Source organism: Panthera onca, chromosome B1 (genome assembly GCF_046562875.1).
Source record: "Panthera onca isolate mPanOnc1 chromosome B1, mPanOnc1 haplotype 2, whole genome shotgun sequence".
Lineage (NCBI taxonomy): Eukaryota > Metazoa > Chordata > Mammalia > Carnivora > Felidae > Panthera > Panthera onca.
In genome coordinates, this window is record NC_138342.1 from 179,987,060 (window position 1) to 180,005,849 (window position 18,790).

The 18,790-nt window shown below is 39.5% G+C and overlaps 1 long non-coding RNA gene across 3 annotated transcripts; it reads left to right on the forward strand.

Moving 5' to 3' along the window:
• The first annotated feature begins 430 nt into the window (after positions 1-430).
• LOC144616100 (uncharacterized) lies at positions 431-10,347 on the forward strand. 3 transcript variants are annotated; one of them, XR_013555015.2, is made up of 4 exons: positions 431-654; positions 2,653-2,756; positions 3,428-3,501; positions 3,970-4,073. It is a non-coding gene; the product is annotated as an uncharacterized LOC144616100 (long non-coding RNA). The 3 variants fall into 3 exon arrangements; XR_013555014.2 differs by lacking the exon at positions 3,970-4,073 and adding an exon at positions 10,100-10,347 and having other exon boundaries at positions 432-654; XR_013555013.2 differs by lacking the exon at positions 3,970-4,073 and adding an exon at positions 6,039-6,138 and having other exon boundaries at positions 433-654.
• The last annotated feature ends 8,443 nt before the right edge of the window (positions 10,348-18,790 follow it).

An 18,790-nucleotide genomic window follows, 5' to 3' on the forward strand; every position in this document is an offset into this window, starting at 1 on the left:
CCTGACCCCGGCCTCTCAAAATTCATGTCCTTTTCACATGTAAAATACGTTCATTCCATCTGGATAGCGCCCCAAATCTTAACTTGTTCCAGGATCAACTTAAAAGTCTTCATCCAGTCTCATCCACATATCATCGAAAGCAAGTATGAGGGAGACTCAAGATACCATTCATCCTAAGGCAAATTGCCTGGATGCCTGAAACCCTTTATATACCACGTATTTTCCTATACATACGTGCCTAAGATAAAGTTGAAATTTTTTTAATGTTTTTATTTTTGAGAGAGAGAGAGAGACGGAATGCCAGTGGGGGAGGGGCAGAGAGACCCAAGATAAAGTTTAGTTTAAAAATTAACCCCAGTAAGATATTAACGATATTAGTAAAATTGTACAATAAATTATTGTACTGTACTCATCCTCCCTCTTGCGATGCCTTGAGATGATGAAATGCAGAATGAAGAGATGAAGTGAAGTGAATGACACATTGTGACGTAGCGTTAGGAGACTCTTGACCTTCTGATCATTTATTTGTCAGAAGGAGGAGCACTGTTTCCAGGTGCATGCAGCTCCGAAATGGCGGAGCAAAGCGGAGACAGCGAAGCCACTCAGAAGGGGGATGGCAGCAACAGGTCTAAAGGGAGACCAAAACCTAACAAGGCAAACAACGCTAAATCCCCCTTGGCTCCGTGCCCCACATTGCAGCTGAGCCCCCAGAATTGCAGTTGGCTGGAATCGCAGGCCAACAGATCTACCAATGTGGGTGGGGTTCGTGGCGACCGTGCCCTGCTCCCATGGCCCCGGTGGGCAATACCCCACGGGGGGGCTCTGCAATCGTCTTGCCCCCAAAGCAGGTCTCTGCCTCGGTGGAGGCTCTCAAGGACGCTTTGAAATCCAGGTGGAGGCAGTTGTACCTTCAGGGCTCTTGGGCTCCACAGGCTGGTGGAGAAGGCGCCCCCCGGAGGTGCAGCCACATCGTGGGTGTCGAGCCCGGGGCAGTTGAGGATTTTTGCGCCACAATTGAAATTCTGGAGCTGAACCCAGGATGTGAGGTGGCCCTGGACAGTAGAGGTTCTTCCTTTGCCTTTTTTTTTTTCCCCCCTGCAGGTGCCTTCTACTCTTCTCTACAGATGGGTAGTGTGAGGGCCAGCCCAGAAGATCTCTGAAATGCCTTCAGGGTCATGCTTTCATTGCCTTAGAAAGTAGGTTTTGGCTTGTTTAGATCAACATCTAAACCAATCTCCCCACCATCTTGATGAATAACTCCTAGTTTCCATTGAGATGGTGGATGTGCACCAGTCTCTATCCAATTTGGCCACAACCCTTGTGTTCTCTGATGAGCGTGGTTTCTTCTTCCAATATGGATAGGCTGAGAATTTTCCAAATATTTAAGTGCTGTTTCCTTTTTGATTAACCACTCTGTCTCCAAATCATTTCTTTCTTCTTAAATTTGACCGTAAACATTCAAAAGAAGCCAAGCTGTTCCTTCAACACTTTGGTTGGAAGTAGTTTCAGCCAGATATCCAATTTCATTGCTCACAGTTCTACCTTTCCCCAAACACAAGGACACGGCACAATTCAGCCAAGCTCCTTGTCACTTGATAACAAGGATCGTCTTTCTTCCAGTTGCCAATAACATGTTCCTTCCTGCTATCTGAGACCTCATCAAAATAGCCCTTACCATTACTATTTCCCCCCGACATCTTTTTCATGAGCACTTAGATATTCTCTTATAGATTGAGGCTTTCTCTACAGCTCTCCTTTTCTGAGCCCTCCCCAGCTTTGCCTTTAAGAGTTCATTCGAAGCAGCATAGGCTTTTCCAAACATGCCTCTTCGGGCGCTGCCCATAATAGAGCGCTAAAGCCACTTGTACATTTTTAGGTATTTGTGATAGCAGCAACCACACTCTTGGCACCAATTTTCTTAGTCTGTCCAAGCTGCTATAGCAAAATACCCCAGACTGGGGGACTTCTAATAAACAGCAGAAATTTATGACTCACAGTTCTGGAAGCTGGAGGTCTGAGATCAGGGCGCTGGCATGAGTGGGTGAAGGCCATCTTCCAGGTCACAGACTTACCATTATATCTTCACATGGCACCAGGAGGCAAGGTATCTCTTTGGAGCCTCTTTAATAAGGCACTCATCCCATTTATGAAAGCTCTACCCTCCGGACTTAAACACCTTCCAAACCAAAGGCCCCATCTACTAATCCCAACACCTTTGGGGGTTAAAACTTCAGCATAAAAATTTGGGGGGGATATAAATATTCAGGCCATAGAAGTTCTCCCCCCTCCCCCCCAAAAAAAGGTTGATTGTCACCCAGGTAAAGCAAGGGCAAACTTAATCTGGAAGAAAGGAATTTAAATGCAGGCTCAAACGACTCCTACAGTTAATATTTCAAGGAACACAAGCCACAATAAAAAAAAAAACAAACAAACCCACAAGCATGAGAGAGTCAGGAGAAACTCCACCCTTGTTGCCTGTGCCAGGCTGACTTGTAAGGACTATGTTCCATGCCCTCTGCTTTTAGCTGGAGCCAGTCAGGGTGGAGACTTGACAGAAGATGGTGGAGGTGGGGGAAGAAGAAAGATGGAAAGGTAGTTAATCATCTGATTTCTCTCTGCACAGTGACTCATTCCAGTTTTATTCTTCCACAGAAAGTCATTGCTTATCACAAGGCAGACTGCAATATACAGATGTCTCACCAAGGGTTGGAACCTCCCTCCATCTCCTTGTTCCTTAGGACCTAGGATGTTAACAGGTTTGCTACTGCTTAGATTTGGTTGCTGCGTGTACCCTGGTCTGCCTTCATCTGTCCAGCTTTCAAATGGACACTTTATATACAGCCTCATTCTCTTTGAATTTTTCTAATTTGAGTGGGCCATTTATTTCTTGTTTTCCATGGAACAGAGAACTGGAAGATAGAAACAAGTTGATATGGGTATAATCTTAATTCCATGAGTCAATGACGAGAGAAAAATGACGGAAAATATATAATATGTAAAAACACAAACATAAAAACTGATGAATATCCAGTACTTATTAAAGATACTAAGCCTTGGATATGGGAAGAAAAATGTACACCAAATAAAATAAAGATAAACTCCATCTATGTAAAACAGATACTGCAGAAAAAGAATTAAAGATCTCGAAAGCTGTCAGAATGAAAAGTGGGTGACACATAAATGAGTGGTAGTTAAACCGATGCCTTTTCAATAGCAAACAAAGAAGCCAGAGGCTGTAGAATAATATTTAAAAGATTGAGGGAAAATATCAATCTAGAATTATAGACTTGGGAAAAATGTTTCAATGAATGAGGGTAAAATAAAGACAGTTCCAGATAAATAAAAACTGAGAAAGTTTATGACCAAGAGACTCTACTGAAGGATTTTTTTTTTTTTTTTTTTTTTTTAACAAATGTGGTCTGGGAAGGAGACAAATGATCCCCTGAAGGAAGTTCTGGGAAGCAAGAAAAATGCCAAGCTCTGAAAATGGTAGACCTGTGGGTAAGCCTAAAGAAATAACTATATAAATCGATAATAACACCTCTAATTGGTGGAGTTGAAAAAAGATTTTAAATCTTGAATAGCATGAGGTATCATTTGGAGGGTATATATTGCAGCGTACCAAGTAAACCTCCACTTGTTTGTTGTAAGAATTGCCGTGGGTGGTTATGAGTTTGTACACTAAGGCTCAGCTTGTATTTCCATAGTAGAGATTTACAGCAATTGCCTGGGAGTAATTCAGGGGGAAAAAAAAATCTCCGGCAATTTGCTGCATCCAGAGAAGTGCTTGGCATGTTGCTGACTTTCCTCTTTCAGCCCCCTAAAGCAAATTGCAACCATATCTTGCCTTCAGACAGGAAAGTGCAAGCCCCTAATGGGCCGAGATACTGAGGAGGTACCTTACCCTGACTACTTGGGAGGGGTCTCCAGAGGAGCTTCTCTTCCCAATTATACATCCTTTCTTTCCAGAGAGGCAGCTGGAAGGTGAGGTAACTTATAAATTGGAGAAAAGGTTCATGTGGGAATGGCCAGCCTGAAAATCACTAAGGACGGAATTACCAGCCAGACCAAGCATTCCCTTACACCACTTCAGGGTTTTCTTTAATGACAGTAGATTTCTCTTTATGTTTTATGCAGTTCTGTACCACGGCAGACTACATGTAATGGACAAAAAAAAAAAAAAAAAAAAAAAAAAAAAAAAAGGTCATGGAATCTACTTTTTTATTTGCTGCTTTGGTTGTGGCCCACTCTGGAAAGTACAACGGATTCTGTTCCTTTGCAATCCTGGGCCAGTCCAGGGAGTCAATTTGGTTTCATTTTGGCTTGAATGCTTCCTATGGACAGGGTCTGATTTCTTCCAATAACCGTTTTGGCTCCTGCCCAAGAACTGGCTGGCTCTTCACTTACCTTGTTATTTCTTAATGCTCTATTAAGCCCCAAATTCAAAGCCCAGACTTTTACTTTCTGTCCTACAGAAATAACTGACTTTGGGCCCCCTGTTTCAAGGGCAATATAAGCAGTTTAATAACCTAGAAAGGTTTTCATCATCTCTTTCACTCAACATTTTACCATTACCCATGGGATCCAGAAAATAAAGAGACTGCTTTTCACATTGATTTGCTTTGCTCAGAGCAGAATTTTCAGTCTTTGGTCTCACTTCAGAGACAAGTATAGGTCCTGATGCATCCAACTGCATCCAGGAAAACTAAGAGCTCTCAGTTAACCTCATGAGAAGTTCCAGAGGTATGTGGCACTTTGGTGGACTCAGGTTAATCTACTAAATACAATCTTTCAGGCTGCCTATCCGCTGCTTATCAGCATCAGGCTCTGACATGAAAAGAATTTGGCCTCTAAAAATACTAATTTGTATTTCTCAAAGGCACTTGACTCTAAGACCTGAATTCTTTGCAAAGCAGGATTTCTATCGAACAATGCAGAGGAAAAATAACTTTCCTAATACAAGTTTCCAAAAACAATGCAGCATTGAGGTTGAGGGCTCTCAAGGTCCTTCATTTTTGGAATTAACAAATTAAACACATTTCTATGGAGAAGATAAAATATGGATAAGGGCTCGGGTGCCCTCCAGCTGGCATGGAGGAAATTCTTTTTCAGCTTTGTTGATGTCACAGTTATCCTTCTAATTCGTGAAATTCAGTTCATAGATCTCTGCTTTGTGAGTCCACTTAGATTTCTATATTCCACATAAGGCACTGAAGGAATTGTATATTTTGTAAACCTGAAATATCTGCCCATACAGGCAACAAATGTTCCTTTTTATGTGCAAATAGAGAGATCCATATTTGTTTAAAAAGCAAAGTTGTTACATTTTAAACACATTTTCTAGTTTGGAAATACCTTTCCTCCGGACAGCAAAGTACGCAAAAAATATACATGTACAGTTTGATAAATTCTCATGAAGTGAAAAGCTATGTAACCACTACCCGAGTCAAAATAGAATGTTGACAACGGTCTAGAAGCACTTCCCAAATATTAAACCCCTTTTCTTTCTAAATGTAGTCACCAACTTGACTTCCAAAATGACAGTTTAGTTTCCCCTGCCTTGGAAATATATTTAATTGGAGTTATTATGCATATATATACGTGTATGTAGATATGTATATTTCTGTTGGTATTATACCTAGAAGAAGATTGTAGGATTTTTGAGTTCCATGTCTGTTCAGACTTGCAGTGAATAAAATGCTCTTTTTATTTACTTATTTAAAATATTTTTTAAATGTTTATTTATTTTTGAGAGAGGGAGGGACAGAGTGTGCCTGGGGGAGGGGTAGAGGGAGAGGGAGCCACAGAATCCGAAGCAGGCTCCAGGCTGCACGTTGTCAGCACAGAGCCAGACGCGGGGCTCAAACTCACGAACCATGAGATCATGACCTGAGCCAGAGTCAGAGGCTTAACTGACTGAGCCACCCAGGCGCCCCTAAAATGCTCTTTTTAAATGGCTGCACCCAGTCAGTCTCCAGCAAGGAGCATTGATTCCGTTTCTTCATGCTGTTAGTGATTGGTGATGTCGTTCTTTTCAGTTTTAGCCATGCTGGTGCATATGTAGTGATGTCTCATGGAAACTGGAATTGGAATCTTCCGGATGAGTATAAAGTTTGAGCACATTTTCAGTTGTGAGTCTCTTCTTTGTCCCTCTTGCCCATTTCGTATCGTGATGGCTATCCATTTTCTTATTGATTTACATGAGTGTTTTTTAAACATACTTCATTTGAGGCTTTTCTTGGTTATTTGTGTAGCATGATGCATTTTGTACGATATATATTGATGAACAGATGTTCTTAATTTTAATGTGGTTCATGTCTCGGATTTCTTCCTTTAAGGATAATGCTTTTTGCATATATATTTTAAAATGTCTCCCTATATCAAGGCAATGGAGATAGTTTCCTGTATTATCTTCCGGAAGTTTTATTGTACTGCTTTTCTTACTGAGAGCTACAGTTCATCCGGAGGTACTTTTTGTAAGGTTTGATGTGCGAGTTTTGTTTTTTTCACATGGATATACAGATCACAGAAGTCCCCAGGTTTCCTCTCAAGATTCTCAGACATTGACACCACATATCCATCCTCTGTTATTTCTTCTGCATTAAAATACAACACTCGTATTTTACAAGTTAGCATGTAGTGCACATTTATTATTTAACTGGTCAGACTTCAGCAAAACTTTTGTTTTACAGAGGAAATGGATATGAAAAGAGTACTGAGGAATAACAAATTCTCTCTGCTTAACTAGATTTTCTTTTTTTTTTAAATTTTTTTTTAAATGTTTATTTATTTTTGAGACAGAGACAGAGTGTGAGCAGGGGACAGGCAGAGAGATAGAGAGGGAGACACAGAATCCGAAGCAGGCTCCAGGCTCCGAGCTGTCATCACAGAGCCCGACGCGGGGCTCAAACCCATGAACTGTGAGATCATGACCTGAGCTGAAGTCGGATGCTTAACCGACTGAGCCACCCAGGCGCCCCTTAACTAGATTTTCTTTAGAGAAGGCCACATAAGTGCATATGGATTAGCAAATCAACATCAGCTTTGTGCTGTAAAATAAATCCATTAATAAATCTATTATTGGATTTATATGGGTATTTAGATTCTTTTCCAAAAGACATTTTTCCATTTCTAGAAGTAACCTTTTTATATTTTTGAATTACGTTACTTCAATCAATAGCAATCTTTACTTACGGCATAAATGAATTACTGAAATTACCCCTTTATAATTAAAATCATTTTTTATATTTGAAAATGATTAAAATCGCTTGTCAATCACATTGCTCTAATCAAGTGCATGGGCTACACATAGAGGATTGTTTATACCTTTTTAAAAAAAGAATAAAAAATATTTGTTTTACATGGATTGAATAGTAATTTCAGTTAGTGTCTCCAGCCAGTATTTGATACACATATAACGTCCAAAATACCTGGGCACCAGGGTGGCTCAGCTGGTTAAGCGACCGACTCTTGATATCGGTTCAGGTCCTGACCTTGCGGTTCACAAGATCCAGACCCACATCAGGCTGTCGGGCTCTGACAGCTGAAGACTGCTTGAGATTCTCTCTCTGCCCTTCCCCTACTCGTGTGCACGCTCTCTCTCTCTTTCTCAAAATAAACAAATAAACTTAAAAAAACCAAAAAACAAAATGCTTTAATTCCAACAGTTAAATTCATTGTATTCATTGTTTATTAATTTGATAAATGTCAGGGTGAGAGCAAATTTATGGTACTATAGGTAAGAAGAATGCATTAAATGGAACTAATATTAAAACCTGTCATCAGTTATCAAATCTCAAATATTTATGTCTCAACCTTGTAATGCAACCAAAGTGGAAAGTTAATAATTGTATTTATATGTATTTTGATTTATTACATATGAAAGTATAATTACAAAACGTGACTAATTCTAATGTGAAATAATAAGTCGTAGTTAATTAAAACAATGATAGGTGAAATTTAAGGATTGCAAGACTAAAAGTGAAATGAGCTTGGGCAGAGCTTTTTATTTTTTTTTTAACGTTTATTTATTTTTCAGACAGAGAGAGACACAGCATGAACGGGGGAGGGGCAGAGAGAGAGGGAAACACAGAATCGGAAGCAGGCTCCAGGCTCCGAGCCATCAGCCCAGAGCCCGTCGCGGGGCTCGAACCCACGGACCGCGAGATCGTGACCTGAGCCGAAGTCGGACGCTTAACCGACTGAGCCACCCAGGCGCCCCAAGGGCAGAGCTTTTTAAAAGAAGCATTATTAATGGGGGCACCCGGGTACCTCAGTGGGTTAAGTGTCCAACTTTCCATCTTGACTCAGATCATGATCTCACAGTTCATGAGTTCCAGCTAGGTGTGTGTGCCTGCACTGATAGCAAGGAGCCTTCTTGGAATTCTGTCTCTGTCAGTCTCTCTCCCTCCCCCTCCCCCATGCTGTCTCTCAAAATAAATAAATATGAAAAAAAATTAAAAAAGCATTATTAATGGCATCTTTATGGGTGCATTATCTTCTTTTCGGTATAAACTGGAAAAATCAAATAATTTGAAATGTATATCTTTAAAACTTACTGTATTTCTTTTGTTCAACATGATGACTGCTTATTAAAACCTCTTTCCTCAGTCTTGTCCTTTTTTTCTATGCCTAGTTGATAGGTGACTTGTTTTCCTCAAATTTCAATGTGTCTAAAATTAGGCATATGATATTTCCCTCCAGATGGATACTCTTCTTCCCATTCCTATCTCTGTGTGATTTGAAAGTTTAGACCTACTTTGACTTCTCATCCCTTTCATTCACTCATTTGCTAAAGATCACTGTGTCTCTCTGTGTCTTATCACGTCTTCTTGGCTGTCCTCATTGTCTTCATCAACTCACCTGAATCCTGACACTGATATCCTAATGGTTTCTCTGCTCTTACTCCGTCTTTTTCAGTCCATCTTTTACACTACCAAAAAATTTAGTTTTATTTTTTGATTAAAAAAATTTTTTTAATGTGTATTTTTGGGAGAGAGAGATTGACAGAGTGTGAGCAGGGGAGGGGCAGAGAGAGAGGGAGACACAGAATCCCAAGCAGGCTCCAGGCTCTGAGCTGTCAGCACCAGAGCCTGTCGTGGGGTTCGAACTCACAGACCTGGAGGTCACGACCCGAGCCGAAGTCAGACGCTCAACCGACTGAGCCACTCAGGCGCCCCCAAAAATTTAGTTTTAAAACTATGTAGTTTGAATAAGACCGTGCTGAGAGTAAAATCTTCAAATAGTTAGATTCTGCACATGACTTCAGGGGTTTTGCTAGATCTATCCCTACTCCCCCATATAGAATCCCATCAGTGCATTCTTTTTTTTTTTCCTCAACAGTCTTTGACATTTGAATTCACTCTCGCACCACCTTCGCAAATGAACACTTTGTCCTACTTGCAAGGTCCCACACCGTACTCTTCAACTCCAGTCTAAGTTTAGTTCTAAGGGCGGATTTCTGCTGCCCTTATGGAGGAGGTAATGAGAGAAGAGAAAGAGAGAAACACGGGAAAGGATTCACAGAGTAGGTGACTCTCCTCTTCACTGCATTGGCCGTCCATTTTCTACCACATTTAATCTTGTCAGTCTCCAAATTTAGGACCTGTGTATAGTCAGATAAAATGACTCCCTTACTGTACAAAATGAGGTATTAATAGCATTCACAAATGGAACACATGTGTTCTTAGAGCTACTCAAGAAATTTCTAAGGGGTTCCATGTCTAGAGTGATTAACGTGATAAATTATTCGGATCTCAAAAAAGGTAAGACTTGCCCTATCTGGGCTTCTGACATAGTGTCTGTAGCTGCCAAGTTTCCTCCTCGGGACCATGCCCATCCCAGGGTTGACAAGATGTTTAGCTTCAGATTCTCCATGTGTTTAGCTCCGGCTGTTGCCTGACCTGAATTGCAGCTCAGGGTCCCTCTTTGCCCAGTCTGGTTTTCTCTCTGTGTCTGTCTCTGTCTCTCTTTTTCTGTATCTCAGAGCAAAGTAAGGAAAACGTCATTAAAAAACAGGAAGAGAGACGAAGTTTCTTATTTCTTCTAGGAAGTAAACTCATTTCAAGGTTCCATGAATTACCTATTTTATTTATCCTAGAGACTTCACGATTTGCAAAAAATCAGCATGATGCAAGACACCCACCTGTTACGAGCTCCCCCCTGCATGTTTGCCATTCCCAGGGTCAGGAGCACTTGGTGAGACTTTGGATCTCCATTGCAGACTTCAAATGATTTCGAGAGACAGGAAAAGGAGGCGTTCCATGTTAATTCTGACAGATCAGTGTTATTCCTTCAGATGGAAGCAACATAGACTAGAAATAAATCAGTTTTATTCTTGAAAATTTACTTGGTCTCTGGACATATGTTTTCCATTAACTTTTCTAAGAGGACATATTTTTTCCATTAACTTTTCTAAGAGGTTACTGCAGACATTAAACCCACGTTTATTTTGTATCTGGGTGCAAGTTTTCTGCTTGCTGTTCACCATCGACACTTTATGTAATGCTGAATCCCTTCTGTGTACTTATTTGATTTCTATTAACCTAAGAGAATACACTGTGAATAATATTTAAATAATGCACCTAGCAACAACTATTAATACACTGTGCAGACCCTCACTTACTATGGACTGATGCTTTCCTGTGTTTTGCTGTTCATTTCTACAAGGTAGATTAAACTGCATTCATAAAAACTGAGCTGTTGCTTGTGAGCAGATAGGGGGCAGAATGTTCCCCAATGCAATCTTAAGCGTAATGCTCCTGAACTTTAAAAACTTGGCTCCATTTGTTGGAGATTAATTCTTCTTTTTCAGCTGTTGATGTGCTGTTCTCATTCTGCCCAATGTATAATTAAAATGCATTTAGAGTCTAGTGGATAAAGTTTAAAGGAGGGAGATAGCAGTTTTATTTTAAAGTGCCAATATTTACCTTACCTCAGAAGTCCTTTGAGCTGATTTAAGTGTATGATAAAGAATTTTAGGTATTGGGGCTCCTGGGTGGCTCAGTCGGTTGAGCGTCCGACTTCGGCTGAGGTCGTGATCTCATGGTCTGTGAGTTCGAGCCCCGCGTCAGGCTCTGTGCTGACAGCTGGGAGCCTGGAGCCTGCTTCAGATTGTGTCTCCTTCTCTCTCTGCCCCTCCCCTTGCTCACGCTCTGTCTCTCCCTCTCTCTTGAAGATAAATGAACATTAAAATATTTTTTAATAAAAAAAATATTTTTCTATAAGAGAAGAAAAAATTATAGCAGGTACAATATATGGAGTCAAGATACTATTTAATATAAAGATGGTAGAGAATAAAACATGATTCTTTGCTAATAGTATGATCTTGTGGAGACAGGGCCGTTGTTCAGGCTGGATGTAAGCCCATTGCTCTAGCAATTGTTCTCAAGCCTGAGGGCACAGTAGAATCTTCCAGAGGGCTTGTTAATTTACAGATTGCTGGGCTCTATTATGGAGTTTCAGATTCATAGGCCTGGGGGGAGTAGTATATTCAATCTGCATTCTTCACAAGTTGCCAGTGAGAGGGCTGCTGCTGTTGCTGCTGGTCTGAGGGCCACTTTTTAAATTTTATTATTTTATTTTATTTTATTTTATTTTATTTTATTTTATTTTATTTTAATGTTTATTTATTTTTGAGACAGAGAGAGACAGAGTTAGCGGGGAAGGGGCAGAGAGAAAGGAAAACACAGAATTCGAAGCAGGCTCCAGGTTCCCAGCTGTCAGCACAGAGCCCGACACGGGGCTTGAACTCATGAACCATGAGATCATGACCTGAGCTGAAGTTGGACGGCCAACCAACTGAGCCACCCAGGCGCCCCATGAGGGCCACTATTTTATAACTACTGTGCTGGAAGCGTAGCCTAGCACGACTTTCCTCCATATTTACATCAGAGTATCAGAGGAATTAGCTCCAGATAATGAGGAAATTATGGAAATTCACAGAAGGAATACAGAAGTATAGGGGATATTAGAGGATATTAGAGGAGGTGATTTGGGATAGTTCACTCATTCATAGTAACAAGAAAAGGCGAAGTGTATGGGCACAGCTAGAAGGAGAGATGAGATGGGGTGGTGAGACGTGGAAATTCTGGTTTCAACAGGGAGCAAACCATCATCTGAGGGCAAAGAGAGGAAAGGAGATGTTGGAACTTTTGAGGAGAGAGTACAAGTGTAAAAACAGTGGAGGGTCTGGTTGATTCCCTCAAGTAGACAAACTTGTGTTCCTAAAACAACCACATCACGTTTGTTCATCTCACACCGAAAGAAACAGATTTCAGTGAGTCACTGGTTTTTAACTTAACAAGTCTTATTTCTTTCAGATGGATTTAAGCATTTAAATTCAATAGGCTTTTTATTTCCCATTTTGCATTATCTCTGCCTTCTCAGCATTAGAGCAAAGAAAACCTTTGTGTTTTGTTTTGTTTTGCTTTTTCTGCATCACACTTTGGGCTGTGTTTGGGTTTCGCAGTAGGTTGTAGGAAGTGAGTTATTTTCAGCATCATAAAATGCTGTGTTTCAAAGGTACAAACATTTCCGAAGCATAGCTGGGTAATTCCAGATTCACTAAGATTTTGAGGTTAAAAGCAGTGCCACCACATTATCAATGCACCATTTTGCTTATTACTATTTATAACCCATACGTTTCCGTTTGCAAGTTGAAATCAAATACCAAAACTATGAAGGAAACTTCAATAGTTCATCTTAAAGAAGCTAGAAGCTTTGGCTATAGGTTATTCTAAGTAATCAAATGAGTAAATTACTGCCAGTGGCTATTTCCACTACTTGTCTATTTCCTGTGCTCCTCAAATAGTTTCCAGATAATCCTTCTCTCTAGAAGTATGTTAATTTTAACTCTTCATGCTGACTATTTAACACAAGGCAACATAATTACAGGTGATACGCATTGCATTAGTCTCTCACTTCTTGCTGATGCCTCTGTTTGAACTAATGGGTGACACGCTACCACGTGGGTAGATATATAAATTGTGAATTTAGTAAAAGTGAAACTATAAATTTAGCAAAGTAGAAAGTGGTTCCTGAGACTATACCAAATAACCCTCGTTGTATGACATACCACCACAAAATTTGGCGGCTGAGAAACAAGTCTTTATGGCACTGGGGTGGGGGGTGGAATTTGGGGTTGAGCTCACTGGGTCTGGCTGCCTGTGTGTAGACTGCGTTTATCTACATGGCTACAGTCGGCAGCCAGTTTGGGTAGGTGATGGCTGGCTGGCTTGTTTCTGTTCCTTCCTGGTCTTTGATTCACCGCCCAGCCAGAGCTGAGCCCAGGGTGCTGGAGGGTCCCAAGACAAAGAACACAGCGTAAGAGGTCTTTGGAGGGCCAGGCTTGTGACTGGCAACATCACTCTGACACAGTGGAAAGGTCAAAGCAAGTCACAAGACCAGCAGACATTTAAGAAATTCTACCTTGTGTTAGGAGGCGCTGAAAAGTCATTGCACAGGAGCTTGTATTCAGGCAGGTGACTAATGTTGATTAATTGTGTAAAACTCTACCAGAGTGACAAATCAATCCAGTGGAAGTGACAGTGTAATGGTTAGAAATGGGCAAGTAGGGGCGCCTGAGTGGCTGAGTCCGGTAAGTGTCCGACTTCGGCTCAGGTCACGATCTGTTTGTGGGTTCAAGCCCCACGTCGGGCTCTGTGCTGACAGCTCAGAGCCTGAAGCCTGCTTCAGACTCTGTGTCTCCCTCTCTCTCTGCCCCTCCCCCTCTCAAAAATAAATAAACATTAAAAAAAAAGAAATGGGCAAGAGAAAAGGTGGTGGAGAAAAGATAGTAGGGGATCTACTGAATAAAGAAAAAAAAGTTTACTTTTTGAAATACCAGATTGTGTGATTTGCTGAAAAAACTTTTACTATCTGGAATGAGTTTAAGCAGCAAAGGAAACACGCACTATGGGGAACTGGGGGTGCGCATCTCAATCAGAGGATGTTAGAAAGGGTGCGGTGTATAACAGTGGGCTGTGTTGGGTGGTTTGGGGACAGTTTCAGGAAGGAGCACTACGCTCTGAAGCAGGGTGTGTTAATAAACCTCGTCTAGAAGAAGGGAAGACCAGAGAAAGGCTAGAGCTGTGACTGGTGAAGAAACAGCAGTCACGTGTGTTAGCCAACACAGGAGGATGTTTGGTATTTTTGTTGTTTGCACCGTGACTTTAGCTCATGCCTAGACAAATATGGTATGCATAATACACTTGATTTATTACAAGTGAGTTTTAGGTTCCAGGTCATGAAGGCGTTATTACATGACCCAGGAAATAGTTTCTTATTATTCCCCTTAAAACTATTTGCTGTTTATCTTGTATGACTATATTCGCTTTATCCACTGTCTATCGATACCCTCCGTGAGGGGCACGTGGGTGGCTCAGTAAGTTAAGCCTCCTACTCTTGGCTTCTGCTCAGGTCATGATCTTACAATTCATGGGATTGAGACCCTCTTTGGGCTGATGGCACGGAGCCTGCTTGGGATTCTCTCTCTCCCTCTCTCTGCCCCTTGAGCTCGTTCTCTCTCTCCTTCTCTCAAAAATAAACATTAAAAAAATATCCTTGGTTAAAGCATTTAGAAAATTAAGATTTTCAATATTTACAGGAATAAGTTGCATTACATTAGGATTACTTTATATGTAGTTTTATACCATGGTCTTAAAATGAGCTTTTTAAGCATTTTATCATGTAAAAGAGATTTATTAGATCACATCTCAACAAGACACTAAATCAATGTGTAAATCCCATATAGAGCTTTAGGAGTGATCCTTTAAAATTTCTTAAGAACGGTCTCTAAGTGGGACAAATGACTTTATTCATAAGTCTCCCCTGCTCCCACATCGCTATTTTTTATCTAACCAGGGAATATTTAAACATATTGATCACAGAAATGGCAGAAAGCAAGACTAAAATAGCCCTGTAGGTGGCAGTCAAACTCTGAATAATGAATTAAAAATTTTCTGCTTATTACAGGTGATTGCTATCCTTAGAAAGTACTCTGAGTTTTAAAAAGCCAACATACTTTACAATTCTCATTATTTTGCAATATGTCTGAATTATTAAATCACAGTCATTTCAGAGGCACTGTATAAGAACTTTGGAAAACTAAAAATGAGAAGTATGACATATAATAGGATAGTACTTCTAAGTCAATTGGATTAGAAATATGTTTGTTACAATTCTAATTTATGAGTTATAGGCATTTAAAGTAATGTAACAAGGGGCGCCTGGGTGGCTCAGTCGGTTGAGTGTCCGACTTCAGCTCAGGTCATGATCTCATGGTTCATGGGCTCGAGCCCCGTGTTGGGTTCTGTGCTGACAGCTCAGAACCTGGAGCCTGCTTCGGATTCTGTGTCTCCCCCTCTCTCTGCCCCTCCCCTGTTCGCGCTTTGTCTCTCTCTCAAAAATAAATGAACATTGAAAATTTTTTTAAAGTAATGTACCAGTAGAAAAATAATCTATTTCACTTAATATTTATCAAGTAAAGAATATGTAAAAAATAATATGTCTTTTCTCTTCATAGCAGTAAGCAGAAGTAGTCACTTTGTTGCTTTAGAGAGGCATTGCCTTAACTTTCACCCTTATGTGTTTATAAGAGGCTAGTTACTGCTTTATGTTACTCAGAATGATGACTATCTTCTTCCAATATTCATATCTTAAAGAAAAGAATATACAATTTGTATTTGAAAGTACATTGGTAACTTGGTATGTGTTACCTATTACATAGTAAAGATGGATCAAAGGAGGAAATTAGTTATTGAAACTATATAGACAAAATCTATTTAATTTCTCAAAAAATTAAAACCTTCAACAATGTAAATAACCTGAACACCGACCAATCAGAAGTGATGCTGGCTAAAAACAACACGCATGGGCCTATGGGTGTGTACCAGCCTAAGCTCACTCAGGTATTATTATATCTTTTGGAGATTCTGAAAATAGGGCTGCCTGTTTTCCAAATAACCATTAAAGCTAGAATCTAGGTTGATCTGACATTACTCTTATTATCTTGCTATGAAATTTAGAGGAGTACATAATACTGTGTACTTATGTGCAACAATGGATTTTGCCGCTGTGGTTGCAGAAGTAGAATTAAATGAACTAAAGGACTTTATATAAACAAACTGATCAAATGACTAACTCTAATCTCTTATGGCCCTAGTCCACTCTCCTCAGGTCCATTTGAGACACCTTCTGAAATCATCGGGCATTATAATTTAATAGTTAAAAATCCAGCTTTGTTCCAAGTAGAGACATTATGTTGGCTTCTGTTCTTGGATAAAAATTCTTAAAATGCAAATGTTATTTGCCCCAGCGATGTGGATTGGGAAGCAGCCACTGAAAAAAAAAAGTCATAGAATTTCACAAAAGAGGAGCGTGAGCTAGATTTATTTTGGTATGAATAATAATAATAATAATAATAATAATACAATGGCATATCCACTTCAGGTGGTGTTGCTGGTGAGGAAGTGGGTGTTATTGTTATTACAATGAAGCGTGTGTCAGAGAATGTGTCAGGAGCCTATGTAATTGTGCATTGTCTTGTTATTTTCTAACTGAATTCCATTTTTAGCGGGAGTGTTAATGTGCAGCTGTAATAACACATTTGCAGCCTTCCTTGCAGCTAAATGGGGCCTTCTATGGCTTCGAAATTGAAAAAGAATAATTCTCTCAGCCCTGGACTTCATTTAATATTTATTGAATCTCTAATATGTGCTAGTCATTACATATCTAGAATACAGTGTGCTAGCCTGGATTTTAAAGATGTGAATAAATTCCCATTGATTCTGAAGAATATTTGATACTTTCAAAGGATAGCTGAGAGCATAGGAAAATCCATCTAGAGGTGTAATAAGTTACCATTTTGAGATTTAACCTTCAGTGCTTAAATAATTTCGCATTTTAATTATTGTCCACCAGTAAATATCTATTCTGGGAAAGAAAATTGCAATCTGATTCCTATTACTGGTGTTACTTCTGTCTATCCCCAAGGGAAAATAATAATTTAGAATTCGTAGGGTTTTTACATGTATTCAGTAATGCAATACCCTTGTCTACACGTGTACCCGCATGTCTTGTTTTTTAACTTCAAATATCTATAATATGCTGATGATACGAGGTACAGAAAGTGAGCTTTTTAATACACGTTCTTTTTATTCTCCTTGTGTTTTCCATTCTCTTGCAAACAGCGATTCTGTTGTTGTGTTTTCTTTAATGGTAAAGAGACACTAAGTCACCCTCTGTGTAAAATCCTTTTATAAAATCGGAGACCGATTTTCCTTTGTTTAAGCTGAATAATCTCCTTAGGTTTATCCCTCTTGCTACGCATGATTTTATGCTATTTAAATCATTGAACCTTCTTCAAATTCTTCATCGACTTCTTCAATATTAGCTGTCATAAATAAACATTTATCATTTGTCCAATAAAAAAAAGATATTGCAAAGTAATCCTGCTTCCTTAGTGGAAATTTTCTGGTAGTACCCATGTATACCATATCAAAAATGGCTGTGGTGAGGAAAAATGCAATGTATTTACATTTACCAAATGGTCCTTTTCTCAAGTAATATGATCTTTTCTAGTCGATCAGCACTGTTATAAGCCACCATAAACATCTAAAAAATTAATACTTCAACGATTTTTTTCTTTTAGTAAATTGGGATATATCTAGAAAGTAATATAGATTTAAATTGAGCTTCTTATTTTTAATACATTTTATTTCCATAAACTTCTGCCTCTACCATTTCAACTGTATTAGCTTTCTTTTCTTAGTTATTACTCTTTCTAAAACTGTAGGTTCAGCAGACTCTTAAAGAATGTACTTGAGAAAGTACTTACCTTTCTAGGCTTGAATTTCTTTATCTGGAAAACTAAGGAGTGGGATCAGATGAGCTCTCAGATTCCTTCCAGCTTTAGGTTAGAGAGTGTCAAAAATTAAGGAAACATTTTATTTTTTCTAATGTATTGAATTTATATTTCCCTTTTTTGTCTTAAGTTGCACCACATTTATTTCTTTGGCTTTTAGGCTTTCCTTTGCAGACCTCCTCACCCATCTTTTCTAAGATTCCCATTTGTATTTCTGCTCTAAGTTCTTATATTCATTGTAACCCTGCTACCTTATTAAGAGGAGGATGGCTTTGGGTATGGCCCCAGGGCTGTGGCAAGGAAAAATCAGAGGGTGTCCCTTGAAAGAATTGGAATGTTACATTTTATTTCAGGGCAGCAATGATTTTGCCAGAGGGAAGGAGTCATTCCACTTTGGCTGTTTCTCTTTTCTTTTCTCTTCTTTTTTCTTTTCTTTTCTTTTCTTTCTTTCTTTCTTTCTTTCTTTCTTTCTTTCTTTCTTTCTTCTATCTTCCTTTCTTTCTTTAATATTTTTACTTTTGCATCTTTTACCCTTGGATGTTAGTGCCCAGACCTACAAGTCTGCTAAATCCTTCCATGACTTTTTATCACGCTACAGACAGCATCCTTTCAAATGCAAGGTCAGGGTGTAAGTCTTTTTTGATATCGTGGTTGTAAAGTGAGAAGTGCTGCTTATTTCAGATAAAACTTCTTTTTACCTTTCCATGAAAGCTTTATTGTTCACACATAATATCTGATTTTAACATTTTCATAAGAAATAGAAAACTGAGGAGATGGAGTAATAATGTTTGTGGCTATTGAAGTCCCAGAAATACATGACTGGATGATACATTTCCAGGTCATTTATTTCACCCCTCCATTGTCAAAGAAATTTTTTGTTGAATCAGCCAGGGAAATGGGTCTGAAATCTTTATGCTGCTCTGTGGC